The sequence below is a fragment of the Sphaerodactylus townsendi genome, linkage group LG10 (genome assembly GCF_021028975.2).
Source record: "Sphaerodactylus townsendi isolate TG3544 linkage group LG10, MPM_Stown_v2.3, whole genome shotgun sequence".
Lineage (NCBI taxonomy): Eukaryota > Metazoa > Chordata > Lepidosauria > Squamata > Sphaerodactylidae > Sphaerodactylus > Sphaerodactylus townsendi.
Genome location: NC_059434.1, coordinates 61,881,448 through 61,894,279, shown reverse-complemented (window position 1 = coordinate 61,894,279; position 12,832 = coordinate 61,881,448). Strand labels below are relative to the sequence as shown.

General features: G+C 43.3%; 1 long non-coding RNA gene across 2 annotated transcripts in view; it reads left to right on the top strand.

The window, feature by feature from the left end:
• LOC125440108 overlaps positions 1–12,832 on the top strand; it is a 28,603-nt gene that overhangs the window by 9,651 nt on the left and 6,120 nt on the right. For both annotated transcript variants that reach the window (XR_007245636.1, XR_007245637.1), the window contains exon 2: positions 11,581–11,720. This is a non-coding gene — a long non-coding RNA (uncharacterized LOC125440108). The remainder of the gene's footprint in view (positions 1–11,580; positions 11,721–12,832) is intronic.

Sequence of the window (12,832 nt, the reverse complement as noted above, 5' to 3'; positions counted from 1 at the left end):
ACACGAAATTAAATGGAACCACTTGCCATTTAAGAGCATAAAGGACTACTGCCGTACACACATGCAGAATAATGCACTTTCAATCCACTTTCAATGCACTTTGCAGCTGGATTTTACTGTGTGGAATAGCAAAATCCACTTGCAAACAATTGTGAAAGTCAATTGAAAGTGCATTATTCTGCATGTGCGGAAGGGGCATGTCAGCCTCTGTGTGCTTTTGATGGCGTCTAGTTCTCAGCATCTCAGTTGAAGCTGCCAGGTGGAGAATGTCTTCTTTTTCATTCGTCCTGTTGGACGCCTAGTGGCAAAGCCAGAGCTCGGGATGCCACCTCCTCGGCTCGCTGAAATGGACTCTTCCGCGGAAAAACAGTCGCCCGGCCAAAAACATTTTAAAAAAAAAATCCACTCTTCTCCCGCCTCCAAACGCGGTTGAACATTAACAGCCTGGGAGCTGCGCTGCGGTGTAAAATGTTACATATAAAAAAATGAATCATCTCTTAGATGCTTGTAAAAGGCCCCATAAAAGTAGCTCAATAAATTTTGGTATGCACTTAATCCTCGGGACTTGACTTCTTACGTTACCACTAAATATTTGCGACCTGAAAGCAGGAAACCTGTGGAGGCTGCGATTAAATGACCCGTCTGGAGGCTATTTTGCCTTCCTAGCGCCCCAGAGCGAAATCTCCCCCCCAAAAATTTTTTTGCCACGCAGGAGGTTTACCAACAGCCCCAGAACTCGAGAGGAAATTAAATCGTAGGACGAAAATACAGCGATGGATGGAGGCGCCCTGGAGACCTCTGAGCGACAGCATCGCAGCCCTGCTGAGTCTGGACAATCCTGGGCAGGTGAGAGATGTAGATGCCGCTGCCGCACCTCCCTCCTTCCCGGGCGCTGTGCGGCAGCGGCGTCTACGTCACTCACCTGCCCAGGATTGTCCGGACTTCCCCTGCATCCAAAGGAATACGATTGACCAACCTTGGGGGCTGCTCTAAGGGTGACCACCAGAGAAAGTGGGCGAAAGGCTTGGCACGTGGAAAGCGCTGTATAAATGTCACCTGTTAAGATGATCTGAAGACCCCTCAGGCTTTCCAAAGTAAGTAAACCGGAAATATTCTGAACGACTTTTTAATTAGAACTCACTGCTTTAAAGGGATTTTTTCAAAACATTTGCTCTAGAGTAGTGAAAGGTTTCATTTTTAAATCCAGTAGTCAACCAGGAAAGGTGCGATGTTTTCTTGCTCCTTCAGCGTGTTTACATAAGGGGGCTGGATCCAAGGCTTGGTGTTTGGGGTGGTGGGGAAGGTTGAGGGGGCTGGTGCCGGCCTTTTGGGCAGGGAGGGCTTGGAGGCAAGTCTCCGTGGGACTGAGTGTAGCATTTCCGCTGGTGGAAAAGGAAAGGGTCCCCTAGGACTGCCAAGAAGACTTTGCCCTCTATCACCTGACCTGGGCACATATATAAAGCCATATAGGAAGGGGACTACGGTAAGCAAGGAACTAAGTTACATGCAGTGAAAAAGCCGGTTGGGTCTTAACGTTTTTTGCTGCATGTGTCATGCGGAATAATTATCTGAGTTTATACTCACACCTCAGCACCGATTAGAATATCCACGGTGTTTGCTCTTGGAGAGTACTAGAAGTAAAAGCAGAAGGAGCCCGCAATCTGATCTGATGCCTGTTTACTTCGGAGTAAGTCTTACTTGGGCATAATCCCAAGTAAGCACACCCAGGAAAGGCCTCTGTGTCTGCATTTAGTTATGCATGAGTGGAGAAAAGTTCTCTTCTCACTTCCACACCTGAGCAAGTTCCCCACCCCCATGAGAAAGCATACTGTCGCTCCTCAAACCGGATTACATTCCCATCTCTCTCACTCACACCGAAAGCTGATTGCAAACCTCTGTATGCTTACTTCTGAGTAAACCTATGCAGAAGCCAGCTGTGTGCCCTTCAGTGCCAACAATTCCCTTCAGTTTTGGGGGCTGCCTTCCAGCCTTTCCGCTGTTTCTTTCCACTACCAGGAGCTCTGCAAGGGGCTCTAGGTTTACATGCTTAGGACTTCAAAGAAGGCCAGCAAGTGACCGTATCCGGCTGTGCCCTTTCCCCATGCCAAGCCATGGCCCTCGCCCCCCAAGCTGCAGGGCACAACTGGACGAAAGTTCATCTTTACTAAGACTCCACCACACCTGGAAGGATTTCTTCTCCATTTGCAGGTGGAGACCCTTCAGAAACACACAGCTCCAAAGCGCTGGCCAAGGTAAGGAATGACTATTGTGAGTGGCTATTGCATGAAAGCTCTTTTTGATTACTACTCTATTTATTCAAATGCAAGACGATCCCCTTAAAAAACGGGTCATAACTGTACCTTGAATGGGAATAGTCAGATTAAACCCAGTAGCACCTGGGAGGCCAAGAAGATATCCAGGCTGTAAGCTTGGCAGAGTTAAAAAACCCTTCCTCAGTCACAATGGAGATCTTAGTCCAAGGTGGAACTCAGATATCCATTTCTACTCTATTTCTGTCTGCCCAAGGAAGCTCCAACTCACAAAAACTGATACCCTGAAATTCCTGCTCTCAGGTGCTACCTGATTCAAACCTGTTCTCCTGCAGACCAACAGGGCTACCCTCTGAAACTATCTAGATTTATGTGAATGGAAGACAACCTCCTCTTAAAAGAATACAAAACAAAACCCTCGGCTTGCATTTGTGTAAACATCGTATCTGATGCTCCCATTTGCTTCGAGCACGGCACCTTGGTGCTAGGGAGGGGGGAAAACACTGCTGGGCAAGGCTGATCACCATATTTCTAAAAATAACAAGCATAACTAATATCCCAAATATTACAGCCCTTTCATTACGTGCACTTTCAGCTGATTAAATCAGGGTGTGCGAACATTATCTGATGATCAGCACTGCTATTACCACCAAGCCAATGCGATGCTAATTGCTCCGGGCTCAGGAGCATGGGCTGAGGGCACACTCCCTGCAGCCTGTCACATCTCTGCTTTTCCCGGCAGGACTCCGGAGCCTTTGCTAATTAACCAGTCACGATTCTGCAGGACAAGCAGAAATTCCAGCTGTTCCCCAACGTGGGAATGTAGCAGTGGGACAAACACACTGTCTGTTGTGTTTCAGGCTGTAGGGGGCTCTGTGAAAGGCACTGAAGCCCTGACAGAAGATTTAGATATTGGCAACTTTATTTCTCTTCCAGGAGACTCTAAGAGCAACGATTTTCATACGTAAGATAGGGTTGTGTGTATGTGGCCATACTCTTCCTCGCACTACAGTGGATTCAGTCCAGTACGTGCTTAATTCTTTCAAGGGACTTATTTAGTACCCCTATTATTTATCCACCATTGAGAGTTACTGTAATGTTTGATTGTGTAAACAGTCTTGACTGAAGCAGAATAAGGGTGTACGCCATCTACATTAAGGGAGTGCCACCTGTTACTGCATTCCAACCTATATACTGCTTATTAGATCTAGGCCTACTTGGGGATATATCCTGACTATGTTGGAAGCAAACGATCTGACTGCTCACAAGACTGCCGTCAAGAGTAGGCTAAGTGTATTCTTTGTCCAGTCTCTTTTTTGGAGGAAGAGCAATTTCTTCTGAAGTAATAGAAAAAGGAAACTCTCATTTTGACCATAAAGAAGCCAGTTAAAGCAGTCTCCACATGAATAGTAGCATTCTTCCTTTTGTGCACTGCACCATGAGCTCCAACTTCCAGTTGTGTTCAGAAGCTTATTTATCCAAGTGTAATAGGTTAAGTAGCTCTGGTAAGTTCAGGAATGCATCTTTAAAACACACTTCATAATTAGGGGTTTGTTTACACACAGAGCTTTCTTCTTCTCCAGTAGGGTAATTAATCCATGTCAGTTAATACAAGAGAGCTAACCCCATTTTAATGCTGTTCAGACAACTACTTTGCTGATTGAAAGTGCCATAAGAGCATTAATATGGACCCTTGTTCAGAGTAAAGAAAAAGATCTGTCAAGATCAGCTTTTAATTTATATTCAGAATATTTTTGTGGGGACCATAATATGAGTTGATTCATCCTGCAGGAGAAAACCTAATCACGCAGGATCCTGGTTAATTTAACCTACCCGCTTTAGTTATCTTTGTTCATTGCGAGCGGAGTTATCTTCAAACTTGCTAACCTTAATGGCTGTAGCATACAATACATGCAAAGGTCTGGGATTTAAACAAACAATACTACTGTAACTTATCTGCAAAGCAAACAAGTGTTGTAGTTGGTTGCATTTATAAATACTTCTGCCTAAAGACTACTTGAATAAGTTATCTCCTCCCCCAGTCCTAAAACACTGCACATCAAAGCCAGCATTCAGAATATGCATTGTTTATGCATTACAATATTTCGATCTTACTTCCTGCCTTTAAATGAAAGCAATAAAACAAAAACCCCAAACCAGCAGCCTAAAAAGTCAAAATTGGTAAACTAAAAACTGTTTAAAAGAATGATCCAGCAGTTAAAACATAAAATCTAGTCATACAAACAACAGTACCAGCTTAAAACCACTAGTAAACCAGCAGAAGGGGTTTTGTTAAAAAAAATCATTGTGGTGGATATAGTTATGTGAAAGTTCAGTAGCTCCTCCTCCTCCTCTTCCACCACCACCACCACCACTTAAAAGGTTGTCAAATTTGTTCCAGGCCCAACCTGTGGATTAGAAAACCCAGAATCTAACAGAGAAGGTCCTGTCAGAGATGATTTTTTTGGCCTGGTTTCTGACAGAGTGCTCACATAGCAGAACATTCCTCTTGTCTGCAGTGGCAGACTGGCTTGGGGTAACAATGGTGCTATGCTCTGTTTGGCAGATTATGAAGGCTGGATGCAAGTGAGTGGGGGTATACATACCGTACCTGAAATGTAGGGGCACTAGAACCTGGTTGTGCACACAGGACCCCATTCCCTGTGCAGAGAGGGGAATGAATAGTCCCATGTAACTGTGGTTTAACTATCAATCCCACTGTGTTGCAGTTAGTAAGAATACATGAAGCTATCTTATATGAAAGTCTAATCTACTCTGACTTGCAGTGGCTTTCCAAGGTAGCAAACAGGGGTCTTGGTCATCACCTACTTGCTGATCTTTCTAATTAGTGATGCCAGAGATTGATAGTTTGCCAGAGATTGATAGTGAACTTTGAGATTTTCTGTTTGCAAACAGAGGCTCTACTATTGAGCAACATCCCCTACTCTAAAGAACTTCATCAGCTTTAGCCATAGGAATACTGGGTTTTAGTGTCTGGGTAGTTTACCTTGCAATCCTAAACTGAGTTTTATTCTTCTAAGTACACTGGAATCAAAGGGCTTAGATCCAAACCAGATAGTATGTTGGCCAGGAGTTGGGCTGGGGAACACTTGAGCCAACTCTGATGTTTACATCTGGTCATTGACTGTAAATAAAGTCTTCTTCTTCAAACTCTGATGTTTGTACAGCCAAATGTAATGTTGGGGAACCAAAGTTCTCAGATGTTCTGGGCTCTGATTTGGTTTGAAATAAGGGCATAAGGGGAAGAGAGGCTTTAGCCACCTGACGTGAAATGGCACAGAGAGGAAGGCTGAAGCCCCTCCCTCATGCCATAGTCCCAAGCCAAAGGGGCTCCACTGCATTTGGGAACCTTGATTCTGCCCACATCCCTTGGCTGTGCAAACATCAGGTTGGGGTTCCCTTGACTCCAGATGAATGCCAGATGAAATGTCCTAACTCCTTGAATTCAATGTACTTAGAAGGCTGTTAGCTTGGAATTGCATGGTCAATGCTCTTGGCAATTTAAATTAAATAAAGTAGTAGCAACTATATCATAGGAATACTGGTAGAACTATGGATAGTGGGTGTTGAAACCATCAGGTAATATTCTTTAGATAGGTGTCAAACTCACAGCCCTCCAGATGTTATGGACTACAGTTCCCATCATCATGGGAATCATGCATCATGCTGGCAGGGGATGATGGAAACTGTAGTCCATAACATCTGGAGGGACGCAAGTTTGACACCTGTGCTGTAGACTGTGCCCATGGGATGGAAATAATTCCACTGTTTTCACCCAAGTTGCAGCTTGGACATGTTTTATGGAAAGGCAATTCTTAGATAGTGTTTCTTACTACTTTTCAGTTTTCCTAGGTTGCTAGAGGACCTATGGTGGACAAAGGAGGATGGGAGATGGCCACAGGACAGATGGTCAGTCTGTATACTAACTGACCAATTCCTAATAACAGCCACTGAGCATTTATCATTGCAAATGTTCAAATGGGTCTTATAGGCCATCTATACCAACCTCTTGGTCAACACAGGAGATTCGGAGCTGAGAGCATCCCTAACACCCTAACAGATGGTTGTCAAGTCTCTGCTTGAAGGCCTGCCCCACCCAGATATTAAGTTTCATTGTTGCATTTGCATGGCTTTCACCCTTAGGAAGTTTTTCATCATGTTCAGTGGAAATGTATTCCCCTAAGACTTAACCCCAAAATATCTAGACTTGTCCTTCAGAACAGCAGAGAACAACTCTGTGCCCCCTTTCATGTGACAGCCCTTTAGGTATGTGAAGAGTGAACTCTCTCAAACCCTTTCCAGACTACACATAAAGGGAAGGTGCATTATGTGCAATCTTCTTGATATGTGGGGTTCCCATCTTGTACCATTGGGGCAATGGACACCTTTTTCATGTGCTTTGGTATTTGCGCATGTGCAAACAGCGTCCCTCAAAATATGGCGTTTTCTGAAATCGCCGATAATTTCTGGACGGATTATCAGCAATTTTTGAGGTACCACTGTAGTCAGTTTACAGCAGAGGGAAGATTTGAACCAAGGACCTCTGAGTTCATTGCTCTCTGAAACATTGTAACACAGTAACTTTCATGGTGGCATTTTCTAAAGAAATCTTTTCTTTCTCCTATCATAATAGTTGCTGGAAGTTCGCCTGTTAAAAGAGACATGTATGCAACTTTCACATACAACAGTCTCTATATCGTTTACATAGCTTCAGATTTCCTGGAGAACATTTGAATTGTGACCCCTCTCTTCTACCAACAGCAGTTGTTTTTAAATTGCAAATCCCCTCACATTTAAGGGGTGGAGAGGAATCCTGTCTTCCTCCAGGAGCTGAAGAAGACACTTCTCTTGAGGCATGCATGCAAATTAAATACATTGACAAAATATATTGACAAGTTGGGGAGTTCTGGTTTAGATGCAGGTGAATGAGTCTGTGTTTGAACTATACTCATGCCTATCTGATACATGAAAATCAGCTATAAATAAATGGATCTTTTGCTGGATTAGAATATTAATATTTTAATTTGGTGCATGATGGGCAGGGAAGAAGCTGGGCGATTTAGAAGCTGCAGTGGTCTGACCTTCTGCTCAAGAAAATAATCTGTATTTGGATTCCACAACTATCTATCACAGTTTTTACAGCCTTCTTTGTCTGGGGAAAAAGTGATAAATCAGCCATTGTCTGTGTCTGCAGTTTCAGGTACACTTGGCAATCTTTCCAGATACCTTGCTGTGTTGATCTGTTGCAACCAGGGAAACACAAAGATGCCCTTTTAAATTTGGTTTTGTTGTCACATGTTGTCATTATAAGTCTTTTCACTCGGATGTGTAGCTGATTTCTTTTGTGCTCTTCCTATTCAATGGATGCAAAAAAATAATGTTGATAATTGAAGTAAAGTTTTGGCACAGAGAACAGCAATGGTGCAACAAGCCCTCACGGGTTTAATTTGCATAAGGGAAAAGCTTGATCAGACTGGGGATTTTTTGAGATGAGACAACAGGGTTGCAAAAGGAAGTAGCATTCCTGGCTGAAACCAAAAAATCATGAGGGTCTCCATTGTAGTGGAACACACCTATCGTTTGATTGCTTAACCTTTGGCCTCCATTTGTGCTAACCCCTCCCCCTTCCACATCTTCTGTTTGTACCTGTGTGCTTATGTATGTATCTGCCAAATGAGGGTAACATTTCATGCATCGGAAGAAGTGAGCTCTGGCTCACAAGAGTTTCTTGTTGCTATTGTTTTGGGAAATTTTTTCTAGCCTCAACCTCCCTCCAGACTTTGCCCTGACATTGAGCACAGAATCTTGATCCACAGATAGGAACAGTTATGCCCTCTTGATTCTATTTGTTCCCTCTCCCCCTGCTGTTTATGGACTTTCCTGTTCTCAGCAATTGTGTAAGATTAGGCTCCTGGTAATCCTTTTTTACAGGTGGAAACTTGAAGTCGATTGCCATTTATCAGTGACCCATACACAAAGGCTATTGCTTGTTATATTTCTTGTATGTCTATGTTCATACATTGTGTTTGTGTACTGATTTTATTACCACAATATCTAATACAAACATGCCTATTTAAAGGAGCCATCTCTTTCAGTGAGATGATTTGCAGTGATGAAGGGAATACTATGCATGATGTTTGTTCTGATGTGTCTTTGGTGGCACTGCCATCAGGAATTTGTGCAGATATTTTTGTTTGGGTTTTGGTGAAACTTGCTTTGTTAGTTTAAAAAGTTTGGATTCTTGAATATCATTAGGAAGGTCATTAGTTAATGTGGTAGCTCTTTATGTTGCCTTCACTGGGAAACATACCCTCATCTGTAACTCTCCATCCTAGGTGCACATCCAAGGTAACCTTCCCTCCAAATTTCAGTCTGATAAGAAAAACCATCCCCATTCTGGTTGTTGTGTGTTTTCCAGGCTGTGTGGCTGTGATCTGGTGGATCTTGTTCCTAACGTTCTGCCTGCATCTATGGCTGGCATCTTCAGAGGTGTATCACAGAGGGAAGTCTGTTACACACTGTGTCCATCCCCATCCCCATTCTAATGGCAAGTCGGTTTCTTTTTCTCCCATCCAATTGGGATGATTCCCAGGAATATAACGGTCACCCAAAAGATCCTCCTTGCAAGGCAGAGAGGAGAAAGATTCCTAGTTTTACAGACTGTAATTCTCCCTTGCAGAGAGGGCACATGATGGTATTTTTCTTTCTTTCTTTCTTTCTTTCTTTCTTTCTTTCTTTCTTTCTTTCTTTCTTTCTTTCTTTCTTTCTTTCTTTCTTTCTTTCTTTCTTTCTTTCTTTCTTTCTTTCTTTCTTTCTTTCTTTCTTTCTTTCTTTCTGCCTTGTTTCTACTGCTTTGTTCTTCCCAATATCTACCCAATATTCCAAGTGAGGCCTAACCAATGCAGGATATAGAGGTACAAGATCGAGTGGGAGGGGAGTGAAGGGTGGCATGCAAGGGAAGGGAGGGGGCCCGGCATCTGATCATGGCCTATCCACCTAGTGGAAAGAGGGGAGGGGAGGGATGGCATGCAAGGGAGGTGCAGGAGGGGGCCGGCATCTGGACCTGGCCCACCCACCCTCGTGGAGGGAGGGAGGGGTGGCATGCAAGGGAGGGGTGGGGAATACCTGGAATATTCTACTGCTTTGAATCTTGACCCAGGTGGGAGGTAGGGAATGACACATGCTTAAGAGCAATGGCAATACATGCTAAACACTATCCACATGAAACCTGTCTAGCATTCTTCATTTCATCCCCTCTCCCTCAGCATCGCCTTAACTTTGGATCCACCAAGAAGCTAGCAGGCTTGCTTGAAGGCCATTAAATGTTCCTGCACACAGCATGAGAAGGTGCAGAAGAGAGTCAGGTTTTCTCTCTCTTCACGATCATGTTCCATGGTCCCTTTTTTGGTAAAAATCAGCTGTCCTATCTTTGCTTTATATGTGCATGGCTGAATTTGCCCATTATGCAGTCCCCCCTCCCCCCATAGGTGCTTTTAGACAAAAGAAGAGCTCTGATGCCTGTCACGTGCATATCTGCTGAGTCACTGTCTCCCCTTGCTGTTCAATTCAGCTGACTTCTCTGCTGAGTCTGCAGTCATCTCTGTCTTGGGTTGATCATCGTGGGAGACTACTCCAATATGTCACCTCAGTTCCGGTTCTAACCTGATGATACGTGCCTCTTCAAACTTCCCGTGCACACGGCTACTTACAGCCACAGCACAACTCACATCTCTTCTTGTTTGCCTCTTTCGACATAAGAACAAATTATTTCCAAATTAGCTTTCCTTGTAAAGGCAAAAGGTTATTATGTTCACCTGGAAGAACAAACAAAAGGTGCCTGTCGAAGCAGATTTTAAGACTTATGGATAAATAAGCACCTGAACATACCTTGACAGCTGAAATGTGCTTTTTGTGGAACATCCAGAAAACCTCAGCCAAGGAATCAGCCCACAGGTCTTTCAGCCAAAAGTGTAGAAGTTGTAAACAACTCCGTAGTGAGGTTACAAAGCATAGTCTTATCCATCAATGCAGCTCACAGTTTCAGAGATGCTTGCCTTTTATACAGGAATTTTATTTACTGTTTTGTACAAACCCATGACTTTCCTCAAGTATATATAGTTAATATACTAGTTACATCTCCTGGTTGAAAAAAATGGATGGGGAGAAATCTATTAATATATCGAAACAAATGTGATATTTCAAGAACAAGGTCTTATTCAGAAAAATGGAGGGGTATGATTCATAATATTTTGTTAAGCGAAAGCAACTGTTCATTGTGCTGGTCCACATATTGGGTTGGATCCAGACTAACTTTTCTAATGGTTGAGTGGAACATCCCTGCCTTCTTCCCCACCTCCTCCCATGCAGTCCACTAATCTCCATGAAATGCTGCTCACCCCTGGACAACTGAGGACCCTGAGGAATGACCTGAGGAGAGACTGCAGCAGAAAGGGATAATGATTGGAAATGGCCAGTTTAGTCTGGATCCAACCCATTGTTTGTGGGCTATGTGTGGAATACAGGGATGAAGAAAGGGGGAACTGCGCCCAGGGCATGAAATGCCCCCCCCACCCCTCCTGTCCTGCCCTGCCCCAACCTGCCCCATCCCGCCCCACCCTGCCCCACCCCACCCCACTCCACTCCTGAAATGTCCTGAAATTTTCAGGACACACCCCACCCCTGACACGTGATTGCAATGGCGGAGCCCAGGGCGAGATGCCCCAGATGTCCCCATTACAGCTACACCTCCGGTGAAATAGGCTGTGGAGCTTTGCCTTGGTCTCTCGATCCTCCCTGGCCATTATTGCGACCTTTAATTTAAATTCAAAACATGCTCAAATGTTGCTCATGCCATACCCCCACTACTGGAGGGGTAAAGTGCTCATATTGGAGGTGTGCTGCCTATGTAGTCACTTACGCAGGCTTGCACCAAGGTCGTCTTTCCATTTCTGTTTAGTCATTATTAAGACAACACATTTAAACGAAAAGAGTCTCCGAAATAAACAGGAGAGCCTTTCCTATTTCAGTCGATTAATCTACTGATTGAAATTTTCAGCCCCAAGGAGTGTGTATGGGTGTGCACACATTCATTTGAAATCTGAGTCAGTCAAGTCGAACGTTATTATTTCTGAGTAACAGGCTGAAGTTGGCCAGTTGAACAAAATAAACACAGGAGTCTGATATCCAACTTTTTAAAGAATGTAATGCCTTGTGCTATTTACACTTTAGCCCTTTTCTAGATGGTGTCGATCAGATCGGTCCTTTTCATGAATGTTTCTGTTTTTAATAGGAGAGTCCATTTCAATATTTGGAAGAGCTTCTTAAGAATGGACCACATTGGCATAGGTGCCAACTTCAACTTTCCTAGTGGGTGGCCTATTGTGAAATCCCCCCCAAGGCCAAAGATTTTGAGCTGCTCAGGCCTCACGGGTAAGCTCAAGTGTTTAAAAGATTTTATGTGTAATCCTAGATGTTTGCAGAGAAATTCAGGTTGGGGTTTAACTCTTTGCAGCTTGGAGGCTTTCACGAGGACATTTTAAAAAGGTATCAGCTCTTCTGATTTTCAACAACCTACATACATCTTTCATTTTCCCCAAACTTAGAACTGAATACTTGTCATCACTAACTTATCCATGTTACAGCAAACAAACATATATCCTTAATGTACATGCATGCATCTGTTTAATAGAAAGTGCCAATGTGTAGAAGTCACCATATATTTGTGTAGGTGTTGTGTATGCACTTTTTTCTTTTCTTTTCACTAAGTATTATTATTATGGTGGGAGGGAGGACTAGATCGGGATCTTTTCTTTGTCTTTCTACGTATGTGCTATTTAGATGTGTAAAATAAATAAAAATTCTCATAAAAAAGAAAGAGCAAACGTGTGTTGACTGTACAAATGAAACCAGGGATCAGTAACCGGATACATGTGCCATGTAAATCGTACATTCATATGTATGTGCATTGCAAGCAACATGAGAATTATACAGCATGAATAGAAGAAAAATCAAATGTGCAGTATACACAGGCTGTCGAGAGCAGTCTTAGCCAAGGGGCGGCAGGAATGCGTTCCCTTGTGTTCTAAAAGCATGAAAGGGATCACGCACACATTTATTCAGGCCTGCTCTTTTATTTTTGTAAATGTCTTCTGATGTAATTTTCAAGTTGCGTAATGCATTTGAAAATAATACAAATTTGCATTAGGGCTGTGTAGTTGGTACTTATGTATATGTTGTTTGCAACATACAGCACAATCTACACGGTTTGTTTGTCAAGTGACCACTATCTAGAGCTTGTTTCATGTGGGCTGGAGCTTAGTTTGTCACCTAGGCAAAACCTAACCATGCAACTCTAAGAATGTATTTGCAGGACATAAATCCCACTGAATTTAATGGGGCTGATTCACTGGTAAGTATGTTTAGGATTACAGACCTACAGCACTACTCTAAGCAGAGTTACACCCTTCTAATTCTGTTGAAACCAATGGGTTGAGGAGGGTTTGCCTCTGCTTTAAGATGACCCAATGAAAATATTACAACTA